The sequence below is a fragment of the Gracilinanus agilis genome, chromosome 3 (assembly GCF_016433145.1).
Source record: "Gracilinanus agilis isolate LMUSP501 chromosome 3, AgileGrace, whole genome shotgun sequence".
Lineage (NCBI taxonomy): Eukaryota > Metazoa > Chordata > Mammalia > Didelphimorphia > Didelphidae > Gracilinanus > Gracilinanus agilis.
Genome location: NC_058132.1, coordinates 393972240 through 393987213, shown reverse-complemented (window position 1 = coordinate 393987213; position 14974 = coordinate 393972240).

Below are 14974 nucleotides of genomic sequence, written 5' to 3'. Positions count from 1 at the left end.
TGGGGGAAAAAGAAATGAAAGAGAGAGAGGAGGCAGAATAAGGAGAAGGAAAAATAGAGTCATAGAAAGAGAGACAGACAGTGAAAGAGAGACAGACAGTGAGAGAGAAGGACAGTGAGGCAGAAAAAGTTTTAAAACATGGATTTTGAAATATTGATGCTAGTTAGTTATACATTTCCCCATTCCTCAGTCACTCTGACTTTTGTCTTGTGAATTTGAAACCTATAGTTTGTAGTCTGAGTCTCTTTGGGATGAAACTCACTGTGAAAGATTCTTTAGTGGACTAAATTGAGTTGTAACTTCATTAAAAAAATATTTTCCACTTCCAGGTTAAGATGGCGGCAGAGTAAAAATCAGCTACTTAATCTCTCCTAACCCTCACATAAAGGACTCCTCAAGAGGACATAAAAACAAATCCAGACAAGTGAAGGGACCCCACAACAAGGAACAGCATTGAAGGTATGTGGAATCGGGCATTTCCATTCTATAAGGGGGTGAAACAGCTCTGACTAAAACGTGAGCTGAACAACCCCCTCCACCCCCATACCACCTACAATGCCAAAGCCAGCACAAAAGAGTTAGTGCAATTTTGGGGCATTCATTAAGTCCTTGACAGCCACCTGGGATCACCAGGGCCTGTTCCAGAGAACAGCAAGACTTAAGACCCCAAGAGACTAAAGAACACTCAGACTTTGAACACAGACCATGAGCACAGGAACAGACCTTGGGTGGGAACCCAGTGCAGAAGGGTACATGACTGTGGAAGCAGAGCCCTGAGACTGTTAAAGGAGCTTCAGGCAGAGGAACAAGCAAGGGGACCACCAGGAGGCTTGACCCTGAGAACAGCTAGACCTGAGACCTCAGTAGTCTAAAGAGTGCAGAGAGAACCTGGGTATGAGGATAAACCTAAGAGGGCACTTGGCTCACAATGGTAAGCCATTCACAAGAAACCCAAAAGAGAAAGATCAACATGAAGAAATCTTTAACACTTCACAACTTTTACACAGAGAAAATTCAGACAACAGAGCAAACAGCAGAGGAGAACAAACAAATAATCAGATCCAAACCTTCCCAAAAAAATGAAAGCTGGTCACAAGCTCTTGAAGAGTGCAAATCTGAGATGATGAGAAAGACGGAAGAGTTCTGACAAGAAAATAACACTTTAAAAGACAGAATTTCACAATTAGAAAGTGAGGTAAGTAAATTCAATACCAGAAATGATTAGATTGAAAAAGAAAATCAAAAGATTATAGCAGGAAACCAGTCTCTAAATACAAGAATTGGGCAAGTAGAAGCTAATGATCTCTCAAGACAGCAAGGACAAGTAAAAAAAAAGTCAAAAGACTAATAAAAATAGAAGGAAACATAAAATATCTCAATGAAAAAGTGACAGATCAAGAAAACAAGTCTAGAACAGACAATCTAAGAATCATTGTACTTCCTGAAAAAGCAGAAATTAATAGAAATTTGGACTCCATACTAAAAGAAATTATTCAGCAAAACTGCCCTGAAGTTCTACAACAAGAGGGCAATATAGACATTGAAAGGATTCATAGATCACCCTCTACACTAGACCCTGAAAAGACAACCCCCAGGAATATAATAGACAAATTCAAGAGCTTCCAAGTAAAAGAAAAAAATTTTACAAGAAGCCAGAAAGAGACAAATCAGATATTAAGGAGCACCAATCAGGATCACACAGGATCTGGCAGCCTCCACACTACAAGACCCCAAGGCTTGGAATATGATATTCAGAAAGGCAAGACAACTGGGTCTACAACCAAGGATCAACTACCCATCAAAAATGACTATATACTTCCAGGGGAAAGTGTGGGCATTCAACAAGATAGAAGAGTTCCAAGTATTTGCACAGAAAAGACCAGGAATAAATGGAAAGTTTGATATACAACCACAAAAATCAAGAGAAACATTAAAAGGTAAATAAGAAACAGAGAGGAAAGAAAGAAAACACTTATTTTTTAAATTTGCTACTTTAACGGCTTAAATAAGATCTAATTATTTGTATTGCTATGTGGAGAAATGGTATATGTAATACTCTATAGTGAACTATAATCACTATTATAGTTTCACTATTATAGTAATTAGAAGAATTATTCATAGGGAGAGGTAGGAGTACTTTATGGTCTAAGATGATATGGGGGTTGGAAAGAGGGGGGCAAATAATAGAGGACACTAAGAGAAACTTGAATGAATAAGAAAAATAGGATATTCTATTACATACAAAGAGGGCATGGGAAGGAGAGGGGACAAATACTATTATAGAAGGAGAGGAAGAGAGCATGAAGAGGTAATATTTAAACCTTACCCTCAGTGGAATTAACCTTGAGAGGGAAGAGTAGCTATATCCATTGGGATATAAAACTCTATCTAACCCAACTGAGAAGGTCAGAAGGGATAAACCAAGGGGAGCAAGGGTGTGGGGAGGTCAAAAAAGGGAATGGAGAAGAAGGGGGAGGGAATTCATTAGGCCTTAAAAATAAAAGATAGGAATAATAAGGGAGGGGGTAGAAAGGGAAGTTAATCAAAGGAGGAGACAAGGGTTACTGGCTTAAAGCAAGCCACTGGTTTAAAAGGAAATAGTTTAAGAAGAAGAGGTAGAACTAGGAGAGGATACCAAAATGTCGGCAAATACACAACTGATAATTATAAATCTGAATGTGAACTGGATGAACTCACCCATAAAATGGAAGCAAAAGGCAGAGTGGATTAGAAACTAAAATCCTACCATATGTTGTCCACAAGAAACACATATGAGGTGGGTGAACATACACAGGTTTAAGGTAAAGGGTTTGACCAAAATCTTTTGTGCTTCAAATGAGAAAAAGAAGGCAGGAGTGGTGATCATGATTTCTGACAAAGCCAAAATAATAATAGATATGATTAAAAAAGACAGGGAAGGTCATTACATCCTGATTAAAGGCAGTATAGACAATGAGGAAATAACAGTGTTCAATATGTATGCACCAAATGGCATAGTTTCCAAATTCATAAAGGAGAAACTGGCAGAGCTCCAAAAGGGAAGAGATAGCAAAACCATACTAATGGGAGTTCTAAATATTCCTCTTTCAGATCTAGATAAATCAAACCGAAAAATAAATAAGAAAGAGATAAGAGAGGTGAATGAAGTCCTAGAAAGATTAGATTTAATAGATATGTGGAGAAAAATTAACAGGGACAAAAAGGAATACATCTTCTTTTCAGCTGCACATGGTAGATTCAAAAAGATTGACCATGTAATAGGGCATAGAAACATTGCAAACAAATGCAAAAGAGCAGAAATAATAAATGTAACCTTCTCAGATCATAAGGCAATAAAAATATTAATTAGTAAGGGCACCTGGACAGTCAAATCAAAAACTAATTTGAAATTACATAATATGATTCTCCAATATCAGTTAGTCAAAAAGAAATCATAGAAACCATCAACAATTTCATTGAAGAGAATGACAATGATGAGACATCTTACCAAACTCTGTGGGATGCAGCTAAGGCAGTACTCAGGGGAAAATTTATATCCTTGAGTGCATATATTAACAAATTAGGGAGGGCAGAGATTAGTGAATTGGGCATGCAAGTTAAAAAACTAGAAAGTGAGCAAAATAAAAATCCCCACATGAAAACTAAATTAGAAATCCTACAAATCAATGGAGAAGTTAATAAAATCTAAAGTAAAAGAACTATTGAATTAATAAATAAGACTAGAAGCTGGTATTTTGAAAAAACAGATAAAACAGACCAAGTATTGGTCAATCTAATAAAAAAAAAGGAAAGAAGAAGACCAAATTGACAGTATCAAAGATGAAAAGGGAAACCTCACCTCTAATGAAGGGGAAATTAAGGCAATCATTAAAAACTCTTTTGCCCAATTATATGGCAATAAATATGGCAATCTAGGGGATATGGACGAATATTTACAAAAATATAAATTGCCTTGATTAACAGCAGATGAAATAGAATACATAAATAACCCGATATCAGAAAAAGAATTTGAAGAAGCCATCAAAGAACACCCTAAGAAAAAATCGCCAGGGCCTGATGGATTCACAAGTGAATTCTATCAAATGTTCAAAGAGCAAGTAATCCCAATACTATATAAATTATTTGATAAGATAAGCAAAGAAGGAGTCCTACCAAATTCCTTTTATGACACAAATATGGTACTGATTCCAAAGCCAGGTAGATCAAAAACAGAGAAAACAAACTACTGACCAATTTCCCTAATTAACATAGATGCAAAAATCTTAAATAGAATATGAACGAAGAGACTCCAGCAAGTGATCAAAAGGATCATCCACCATGATCAGTTGGGATTTATACCAGGAATGCAAGGTTGATTCAACATTAGGAAAACCATCCACGTAATTGACTATATCAACAATCTAACAAACAAAAACCACATGATTATCATAATAGTTGCTGAAAAAGCCTTTGACAAAATACAGCAACAATTCCTATTGAAAACACTGGTAAGTATAGGAATAGAAGGACCGTTCCTAAAAATAATAAACCGTATATACCTAAAACCATCAACAAGCATCATATGCAATGGGGATAAATTAGAAGCCTTTCCAATAAGATCAGTAGTGAAACAAGGATGCCCTTTGTCACCTCTATTATTTAACATTGTACTAGAAACATTAGCAGTAGAAATTAGAGAAGAAAAAGTAATTGAATGTATCAGAATAAGCAATGAGGAGACTAAGCTATCACTCTTTGCAGATGATATGATGGTCTACTTAAAAAATCCTAGAGAATCAACTAAGAAGCTTGTAGAAATAACCAACAACTTTAGCAAAGTAAAACAAACACAGGAATTATACAAAAGCAACTATAAAACACTTTGCAAACAAATAAAACTAGATCTAAATAATTGGAAAAAGTTTGATTGCTCATGAGTAGGACGAGCTAACATAGTAAAAATGACCATTCTACCCAAATTAATTTACTTATTTAGCTCCATACCTATCAAACTACCAAAAAGCTTTTTCACTGAATTAGAAAAAACTATAACAAAGTTCATTTGGGATAACAAAAGATCAAGAATATCAAAGGAAATAATGAAAAAAAATGTGAAGGAAGGTGGCCCAGCAGTACCAGATATTAAACTATACTATAAAGCAGCAGTCATCAAAACAATATGGTACTGACTAAGAGACAGAAGGGAGGATCAGTGGAATAGATTTGGGGTAAGTGATATCAGCAAGACAGTGTATGATAAACCCAAAGAGCCCAACTTTTGGGACATGAATCCACTATTTGACAAAAACTGCTGGGAAATTTGGAAAACAATATGGGAGAGATTAGGTTTAGATCAACATCTCACACCCTACACCAAGATCAATTCAGAATGGGTGAATGACTTGAACATAAAGAGAGAAACTATAAATAAATTAAGTGAACACAGAATAGTATATTTGTCAGATCTCTGGGAAAGGAAAAATTTTAAAACCAAGCAAGAGTTAGAGAAAATTACAAAATGTAAAATAAATGATTTGGATTATACTAAATTAAAAAGCTTTTGTACAAACAAAAACAATGCAACCAAAATCAGAAGGGAAACAACAAAATGGAAAGAAAATCTTTAAAACAAAAAACTCTGACAGGGGTTTAATTACTCAAATATATGAGGAGTTAAATCAATTGTATAAAAAATCAAGGCATTCCCCAATTGATAAATGGGCAAGAGACATGAATAGACAATTTTCAGGTAAAGAAATCAAAAGCATCAATAAGCACATGAGAAAGTGTTCTAAATCTCTAATAATTAGAGAAATGCAAATCAAAACAAATCTGAGGTATCACCTCACACCTATCAGTTTGGTTAAAATGATTGTAGGGGAGAGTAATGAATGTTGGTGTGGATGTGGCCAAATTGGGACATTAATGCATTGCTGGTTGAGTTGTGAACTGATGCAACCATTCTGGATTGCAATTTGGAATTATGCTCAAAGGGCTATAAAGATTGCCTGCCCTTTGATCCAGCCTTACTGTTGTTGGGTTTGTACCCTAAAGAGATCACAGATAAACAGACTTGTACGAAAATATTTATAGCTGAGCTTTTTGTGATGGCAAAAACCTGGAAAATAAGGGAATGCCCTTCAATTGGGGAATGGCTTAACAAATTGTGGTATATGCTGGTGATGGAATACTATTGTGCTCAAAGGAATAATAAACTGAAAAAATTCCATGTGAACTGAAAGACCTCCAGGAATTGATGCAGTGTGAAAGGATAGAGCCAGAAGAACATTTTACACAGAGACCAATACACTGTGTTAACACAGAATGTAATGGACTTCTGTACTAGCAGCATTGCAATGACCCCGGACAATTCTCTGTGATTTATGGAACGCTACCCACATTCAGAGGAAGAACTGTGGGAGTGGAAACACAGAAGAAAAGCAACTGCTTGAACACATGGGTTGAGGTGGACATGACTGGGGACGTAAACTAGAAACTACCACACCAATGCAACTGTGAACAATTTGGAAATGGGTCTTGATCAATGACACATGTTAAAACCAGAGGAAATACGCATTGGCTAAGGGAGGAGGAGGTTGGGGGGTGAAGGGGAAAGTAAGAGCATGAATCATTTAACCAGGTTCATTTTTCTAAAAAATAAATTTATTAAAAAAAAAAGACAGCAATGGTCTATATTCTCTTCTTGCCTTCAAACTATTACAGTTGACAGTGTTGATATATCTAAACCTTAATTATTATTTCAGGGGCTAATTTGCATTCCATTCTATAAATTACCTAAGGGGGCCTCAAGATCTGTAATCTTTTTAACAAATTGCTGCTTTGTAGTTCTCTATGATCAGTGTAAGAGAGAGAAGTTGAAATTCATGTAGGCCTTGCCATACTAGTTGACCACTCTCCTAATAGCATATCTAAGAGTAAAAGTAAGATTTTTAGATTGAGAATTTTGATTTTATCAACCAGAAAACAAAACCTCTCTAATTATCCATTAGTGTATATATTTTATTTCTAATATGAATTGTATATGCATATATTCCCTTTATGACAGTTTTCACTTACTGAATAGATTATTGAAAAATTGATGAAACGATTAGAATATGCCAGGCACTGTCCTAAATACTAGGAATAATATATAAGAAAATAAGACAAATCTTTACCTCAAGTATCTCATATTCCAAGGAAGAAAATACATCAGTTTTTAAAATGTGGAGAGGGAAAAGTATGTTAACTAAATGAGATAAGAGTTTGATGATTAGTTGATGTAGAAGTCCAGAAATAATTGAACAATGCCTGAGCACTTCAGGAAATGGTGACAAAGGCTTGGAAATTGCCAGTCAGGAGAGTGAGCCTCAGGGAAAGTAAAAGAAAGGACTGACTACTCAAAATATTATGAAGGGGAAAAAATTGGTAGGACTTTGTGGCTGATTAGATAAGAGAGCAAAAAAGACAGAGAAGTCAAAGCTATCAACTACAGCTGAGTATAATGGTAGTATTATTTAGAGGAAAAAAGTGGGGGAACCAGGAATGAGACAAGATTTTGGTGATGAATTTAGATTTAGATAGATTTTGAATTTGAGACATTGTTAAAGATATAAGGTTTTAATTCTGAATAGGCAGCTGATAATTTTGAATCAGAACTTGCTAAGAGGTAGAAATTGTTTTGATAGAGCTTGGAATTAGGACAATCTGAATTCAAACATAGCCTGACACTTATTACATGTGCAACTCTGGGTAAGTCACTTAGACACTGTCTCAGTTTCCTCATCTATAAATTGGAGATTATAAAAGAATCTTTTTTTCAGGGTTATAGGGATGACATGAAAAAAAAATAATTGTAAAGTGCTTAGCATAATTCCTGGCACATGGTAAGCACTAAATAAATGTTGCCTATTCTTATTAAGATATAATTTTTAAAATAATTAGTCTAGAGGTAATAGTTGAAGGTTTTTTGTGATCATCTTGTTTGTCATTTCTTATGGCACAATAGTATTCCATTACAATACTATATGACAACTTGTTCAGCCATTCCCCAATTAATAGACATCCCTTTAGTTTCTAGTTCTTTGGCAACACAAAAAGAATTGTTCTAAAAATTTTAGAACATAGATTTTCTTTTCCTTTTTTCTTGCTTATATTTGGAAATAAACCTATTAGTGGCATCACTAAGTCAAAAGGTTACTTTTTCAGTGTAATTTCAGATTGCTCTCCAAAATGGTTAGAGCAGTTCATAGTTCTACCAACATTATATTTGTGTTCCCATTATTCCACATACCCTCTAACATTTGTCATTTTGTCTTTTTATCATTTACCCAATCTGCTAGATGTGGAATATCTCAGAATTGTTTTGATTTGCATTTCTCTAATCAAAAATAATTTAGAGCATATTTCATATATATTTATATGTATATAGTTTTAATTTCTTTATTGAAAAATTGTGTGTTCGTATCCTTTGTTCATTTGTCATTTGAAGAATGATTCATATTCTTATATATTTTTAAACATTATGTATGTATTTTAGATATGAGATCTCTAAGAAACTATAATTTTCCCCAACTTATTCCTTTCATTCTACTCTTGGCTACATTAGTTTTATTTGAGCATAAAATTTCAATTTAATGTATTCAAAATTAACCACATTTTATCACAGATTGCTTTCTATCTCTTTATATCCATAAAATTTTCTTCTATTTATAATTCTGATAGGTAATATGTTGCATGTTCTAATCTTTTTTATAACATCTCCCTTTATATATCCGGGTCAGGTATCCATTTTGATCTTATCTTGGTAAATGGTATAAGATATTGTTCTATATCTAGTTTCTGACAGATTGCTTTTCAGTTTTCCCAACAATCTTTATCAAAAATGAATCTGTACTGTGTGACTCAGCTGTGTGACCCTGGGCAAGTCACTTGACCCCCATTGCCTACCCTTACCACTCTTCCACCTATGAGTCAATACACAGAAGTTAAGGGTTTAAAATAAAAAAAAAATTAAAAAAAAAAGAATCTGTAGAGGGGGTAAGGGACGACATCCTATGGATGGTGGGACTTTATTTGGGTCTTAAAGGAAGTCAGGGAGATCAGCAGTCAGAAGGGAAGAAAGGGCTTCCTGGTTAAGATGGCAGCAGAGTAAAAAGAAGCTGCTTGACCTCTCCTAACCAAAACATATAGGACTCCTCAAGGGGACATAAAAACAAATCCAGATGAACTAAGGTACCCCACAAGAGGGCGCAGCATTGAAGGTACTTGGAATCTGGGCATTTCCATGATATAAGGGGGTGAAACAGCTCTCACTAAAATGTGAACTGAGCAACCCCCTCCCTCCCAAACCACCTACAGTGCCAAAGCCAGCGCACAAGAGCTAGAGCAAATTTGGGGCATCCATTAAGTCCTTGACAGCAACATGGGACCACCAGGGCTTGTTCCTGAGAGTAGCAAAACTTAATACCCCAAGAGGCTAAAGAATGCTCAGACTTTGAACACAGACCCTGAGCGCAGGCATGGTTGCAGCTGCAGATGTGTATCCCAAACTCAGGCATGGACCTTGGGTGGGGACCCAGTACAGAGGGGTTCACAACTGTGGAAGCAGAGCCCTGAGACAGTTAAAGGAGCTTCAGGTAGAGGAATAAGCAAGGGGACCACCAGGAAGCTTGACCCTGAGAACAACTAGACCTGAGACCTCAGGAGCACAAAGAACGCACATAGACCCTGGCTGTGAGGATAAAGCTGAGAGGGAGCTGGGCTAAAAATGGCAAGCCAGGGACAAGAACCCCAGAAGAGAAAGAGAAAGAAGAAATCTTTAACACTTGACAACTTTTACACAGAAAAAATCCAGACAACAGATCAAACAGCAGAGGAGAACAAACAAGTAATCATATCCAAACCTTCCCCAAAAATGAAAACTGGTCACAAGCTATTGAAGAGTTCAAATCTGAGATTATGAGAAAGATGGTAGAGAACTGGCAAGAAAATAACAGTTCAAAAGGCAGAATTTCACAATTAGAAAGTGAGGCTCAGAAATCAAATGAATTGACATGCAAATTGAAGACCAGAAATGACCAGCTAGAAGCTTTGAAGAACCAAACAGAACAGATTCAAAAGGAAAACCAAAAGATTATAGCTGAAAATCAGTCTCTAAAGGCTAGAATTGGGCAATTAGAAAAAGATGCCCCCAAATCAGAAGAATTAATAAGCAAATTGGAGACCAAAATCAAAAGGCTGGAAAACAGGATAGACCAAATTGAAAAGGAAAATCAAAAGAATATAGCAGGAAACCAGTCTCTAAATACAAGAATTGGACAAGTAGAAGCTAATGATCTCTCAAGACAGCAAGAAAAAATAAAGCAAAGTCAAAAGACTGATAAAATAGAATGAAACTTGAAATATCTCAATGAGAAAGTGACAGATCAAGAAAACAGGTCTATAAGAGATAATTTGAGAATCATTGGTCTTCCTGAAAAAGCAGAAATTAATATTAATTTGGACTCCATACTAAAGGAAATTATTGAGCAAAATTGCCCTGAAGTTCTACAACAAGAAGGCAATACAGACATTGAAAGGATCCATAGATCACCCTCTACACTAAATCCTGAAAAGACAACGCCCAGGAATATAATAGCCAAATTCAAAAGCTTCCACAAAAAGAAAAAAATTTACAAGAAGCCAGAAAGAGACAATTTAGATATCAAGGAGCACCAATCAGGATCACACAGGATCTGGTAGCCTCCACACTACAAGACCGCAAAGCTTGGAATATGATATTCAGAAAGGCAAAAGAACTGGGTCTACAACCAAGGATCACCTACCCATCAAAAATGACTATATACTTCCAGGGGAAAATTTGGGCATTCAACAAGATAGAAGATGTCCAAGTATTTTCCCAGAAAAGAAACGGACTAAATGGAAAGTTTGATATACAACCACAAAAATCAAGAGAAACATGAAAAGGCAAATAAGAAACAGATGGGAAAGAAAGAAAACACTTATTTTTAAATTTGCCTCTTTAAGGGTTTTGATAAGATCTAACTGTTTTTTTCCTATATGGAGAAATGTTATGTGTAATTCTTTGTAGTGAACTCTATTCACTATTATTGTATCCACTATTATAAGAATTAGAAGAATTATTCACAGGGAGAGGTTGGAGTACTAAATGGTCTAAAATGATATGAGGGGTGAGTAAGAGGGGGTTTAATAGTAGAGGACACTAAGAGAAACTTGAATGAATAAGAAAAATAGGATATTCTATTATACGCAAAGAGGAAGGGGAGGAGATGAATACTATTATAAGAAGGAGAGAAAGAGAGCATTAAGAGGTAATATTTAAACCTTACTCTCAGTGTAATTAACTCTTAGAGGGAAGAGTAGCTATATCCATTGAGATATAGAACTCTATCTAACCCTACAGAGAAAGTCAGAAGGGATAAACCATGGGAAGCAGAGGAGTGGGGAGGTCAAAAAAGGGAGGGGAGGAGAAGGGAGATGGAATTCATTAGGCCTTAAAAATAAAAAGAGGGGAATAAAAAGGGAGGGAGTAGAAATGGTAGTAAATCAAGGGAGGGGACAAGGGTTACTGGTTTAAAACAAATCACAGGTTTAAAAGAAATAGCCTAAGAAGAAGGGCCAGAACTAAGAGAGGATACCAAAATGTTGGGGAATACACAGCTGATAATTATAACTCTGAATGTGAATGGGATGATTGGTTATACTAAATTAAAAAGCTTTTTTACAAACAAAAACAATGCAACCAATATCAGATATCAGAAGGGAAACAAATTGGGAAATTGGGAAAAAATCTTTATAACAAAAAACTCTGACAGGGGTCTAATTACTCAAATATATAAGGAGTTAAATCAATTGTATAAAAAATCAAGCCATTCCCCGAGCTATAAATGGGCAAGGGACATGAATAGGCAATTTTCAGGTAAAGAAATCAAAAGTATCAATAAACACATGAGAAAGTATTCTAAATCTCTAATAATTAGAGAAATGCCAATCAAAACAATGCTGAGGTATGGCCTCACACCTAGCAGTTTGGTTAAATGATAGTAGGGGAGAGTAATGAATGTTGGAAGGGATGTAGCCAAATTGGGACATTAATGCATTGCTGGTTGAGTTGTGAACTGATGCAACCATTCTGGATGGCAATTTGGAACTATGCTCAAAGGGCTATAAAAGATTGCTTGCCCTTTGAACCAGCCATACCATTGTTGGGTCTGTACCCCAAAGAGATCATAGATAAACAGACTTGTACGAAAATATTTATAGCTGTGTTTTTTGTGGTGGCAAAAAACTGGAAAACGAAGATATGCCCTTCAATTGGGGAACAGCTTAACAAATTGTGGTATATGCTGGTGATGGAATATTATTGAGCTAATAGGAATAATAAACTGGAGGAATTCCATGTAAATTGCAAAGACTTCCAGGAATAGATGCAGAGTGAAAGGAGCAGAGCCGGAAGAACATTGTACACAGAGACCAATACACTATAAAATAGAATGTAATGGACTTCTCTACTAGCAGCAATGCAATGATCCATAACAATTCTGAGGGACTTATGAAAAGAACCCTACCTATATTCAGAGGAAGAACTACATGAGAGGAAACACAGAAGAAAAGCAACTGCTTGAACACATGGGTTGAGGCGGATCTGATTGTGGATGTAGACCGAAACTACCACACCTATGCAACTCTCAACAATTTGGAAATAAGTCTTGATCTATGACACATGTTAAAACCGGGGGAAATGTGCATTGGCTATTGGGGGGGGGGGAGGAAGTTGGGTGGTGAAGGGGGAAAGTAAGAATCATGTAGCCATGATAACTTTTCTAAAAAATAAAAATTATTAAAAAAAAAAGAAGGGAAGAAGGAGAGCATTCCAGCTAGTGATTCCCAAAATGGGTGCTACCACCCCTTTGTGGGTGCTGCAACTATCCAGGTGGGTGGTGATGGCCACAGCTGCATTTATCTTTCCTATTAATTGCTTTTAAAATTTTTTTAAACTAATTTCCAGGGGGCTAAATAATATTTTTTCTGGAAAGGGGGCAGTAGGCCAAAAAAGTTTGGGAACCACTGATTCCAGGCATGAGGGACAGCTACAGTGAATGCTTGGAGACAGCATCTTATTGAAAAAGCAAGGAGGCCAGAGTCACTGGATCAAAGAATGCATGTAAGGTGTATGTAGACTGGAAGAATGAGTGGGGAGACTTGAGGCATTTATATGAAGTCTTTACTAAATAACTATATGTCCAGTTTGGGGAAAGGATGAGTCATTCAATTTGGCCCTCAAGAAGTTTATAATCTAATTGGAGATATAAGAGCAATACAGGGTGAAAAATTAGAAAACAGCTTTGCACTAAATAATGTGGAATATATAATCGATATCATATTTATTGCCTTATCTGTGGGTGGGAGAGGGGCAGGAGGGAGGGAAAGAATTTGGAACTCAAAATTTAAAAAATGAATATTAATTTATTTACATGTAATTGGAAAATATTTAATGAAATGCTATAAATAAAATTTTAAAATAAATAATGTGTAGTTCAGAAGAGAGAAAGAGTACTTTGAGCTGGAATAGCCAATTATAGAAGAAAGTGGAACTTCTATGATGGGTAGAAGGCAATCTGCTATAAGGAAAGGAGAGAGGATTTTTAAAAATCCTTCATGTCACTAACACATATCTCCTGAGTTTCTTCTATTAGGTGTGAAGCACTGTTAGATCTGGGATAAAGTGGGGTGTTTTTAGGCAGAGGGAACAGAGTTTTTAAAAAGGGGAGTCATGGATCATTTAAATACAGGATCAATGTTAGGTAGTAGCTAGGGATAAAATTGGAAGAGCAGAGTTGGGTCTGGTTTATAGAAGAACGTAAACTACGTAGACAAGTTCCAATTTGATATAGTAGGTAATTTAAAATAACATGATGAAATAGGTATTTTAGAAAGACTGACTTGTCAGTAGCATGGATAAATTGAAGCAGAAAGAGACTGCAGTCAGGGACTGTAGAGTTAAGAAATATCCCAGGCATATTGGAGGGAAATAAAAATGAATCCGTATTCCAAAAATTTGGATCTTTACCTTTCTCAAACATAAGGTTACTTAATAATCTTATTTGTTGTATGTCCTGATCTATTTTTCTGGTTTTGAGCCATTACCAGATAGTTTTGATAATTACTGTTTTAGAAAAAAGTTCAAAGTATGGTACTGCTAGACCTTCTTTTTAATTTTTTTCATTGTTTCCTTTGCTATGTTTGATCTTTTATCTAAATGAATTTTAATATATTTTTTCTAGTTCAATACCATAATTACTTTTGGTAATTTAATTGAGATAGCACTGAATAAGTAGATTAGTTTGGGCAGAATTGTCTTTTTAATTATATTGGCTCTACCCATCCATGAACAAATTAACATTGTTCCAATTATTTAAATCTGATTAATAAATTATGACTGCCTAAAAATGTTTCATAATTTTGTTCATATAGTTTCTTGATTTTTTTTGGAAGATGTGTTCCTTTGAATTTGATTATATCTATGGTTATTTACGTAGTTTATCTCTTACTATCTCTTCCTACAGGACAGTGTTAGTAATGTATAGAAACACCCCTGATTTATCTGGGTTTATTTTATATTATGCTACTTTGCTAGATAGTTTCAACAAAATTACAGATTTCTTAAAATCTTATCAGATAGTCTGTGAAAAGAGATAGTTTTATTAGCCATTGAGATACCTTCAAATTCTTCTTCTTCACTTATTGTTATTGCTAGCTTTTAGAGTACAATATTAAATAATAATCCTACTCCTTAAAAGGAAAATTGTAATGAATCTTTTCAATAACAAATTCAACAAACATTTTTGAGCCTCTATTTTTTGAAAGGTACTGTGTAATGCAGTGTGAAGAATAGAAGGATATGAAAATATATATGTAATTTCTAATTTTTTTAATCAAGATGTATATACTAAAAACTAAATAAATCATTCCAATT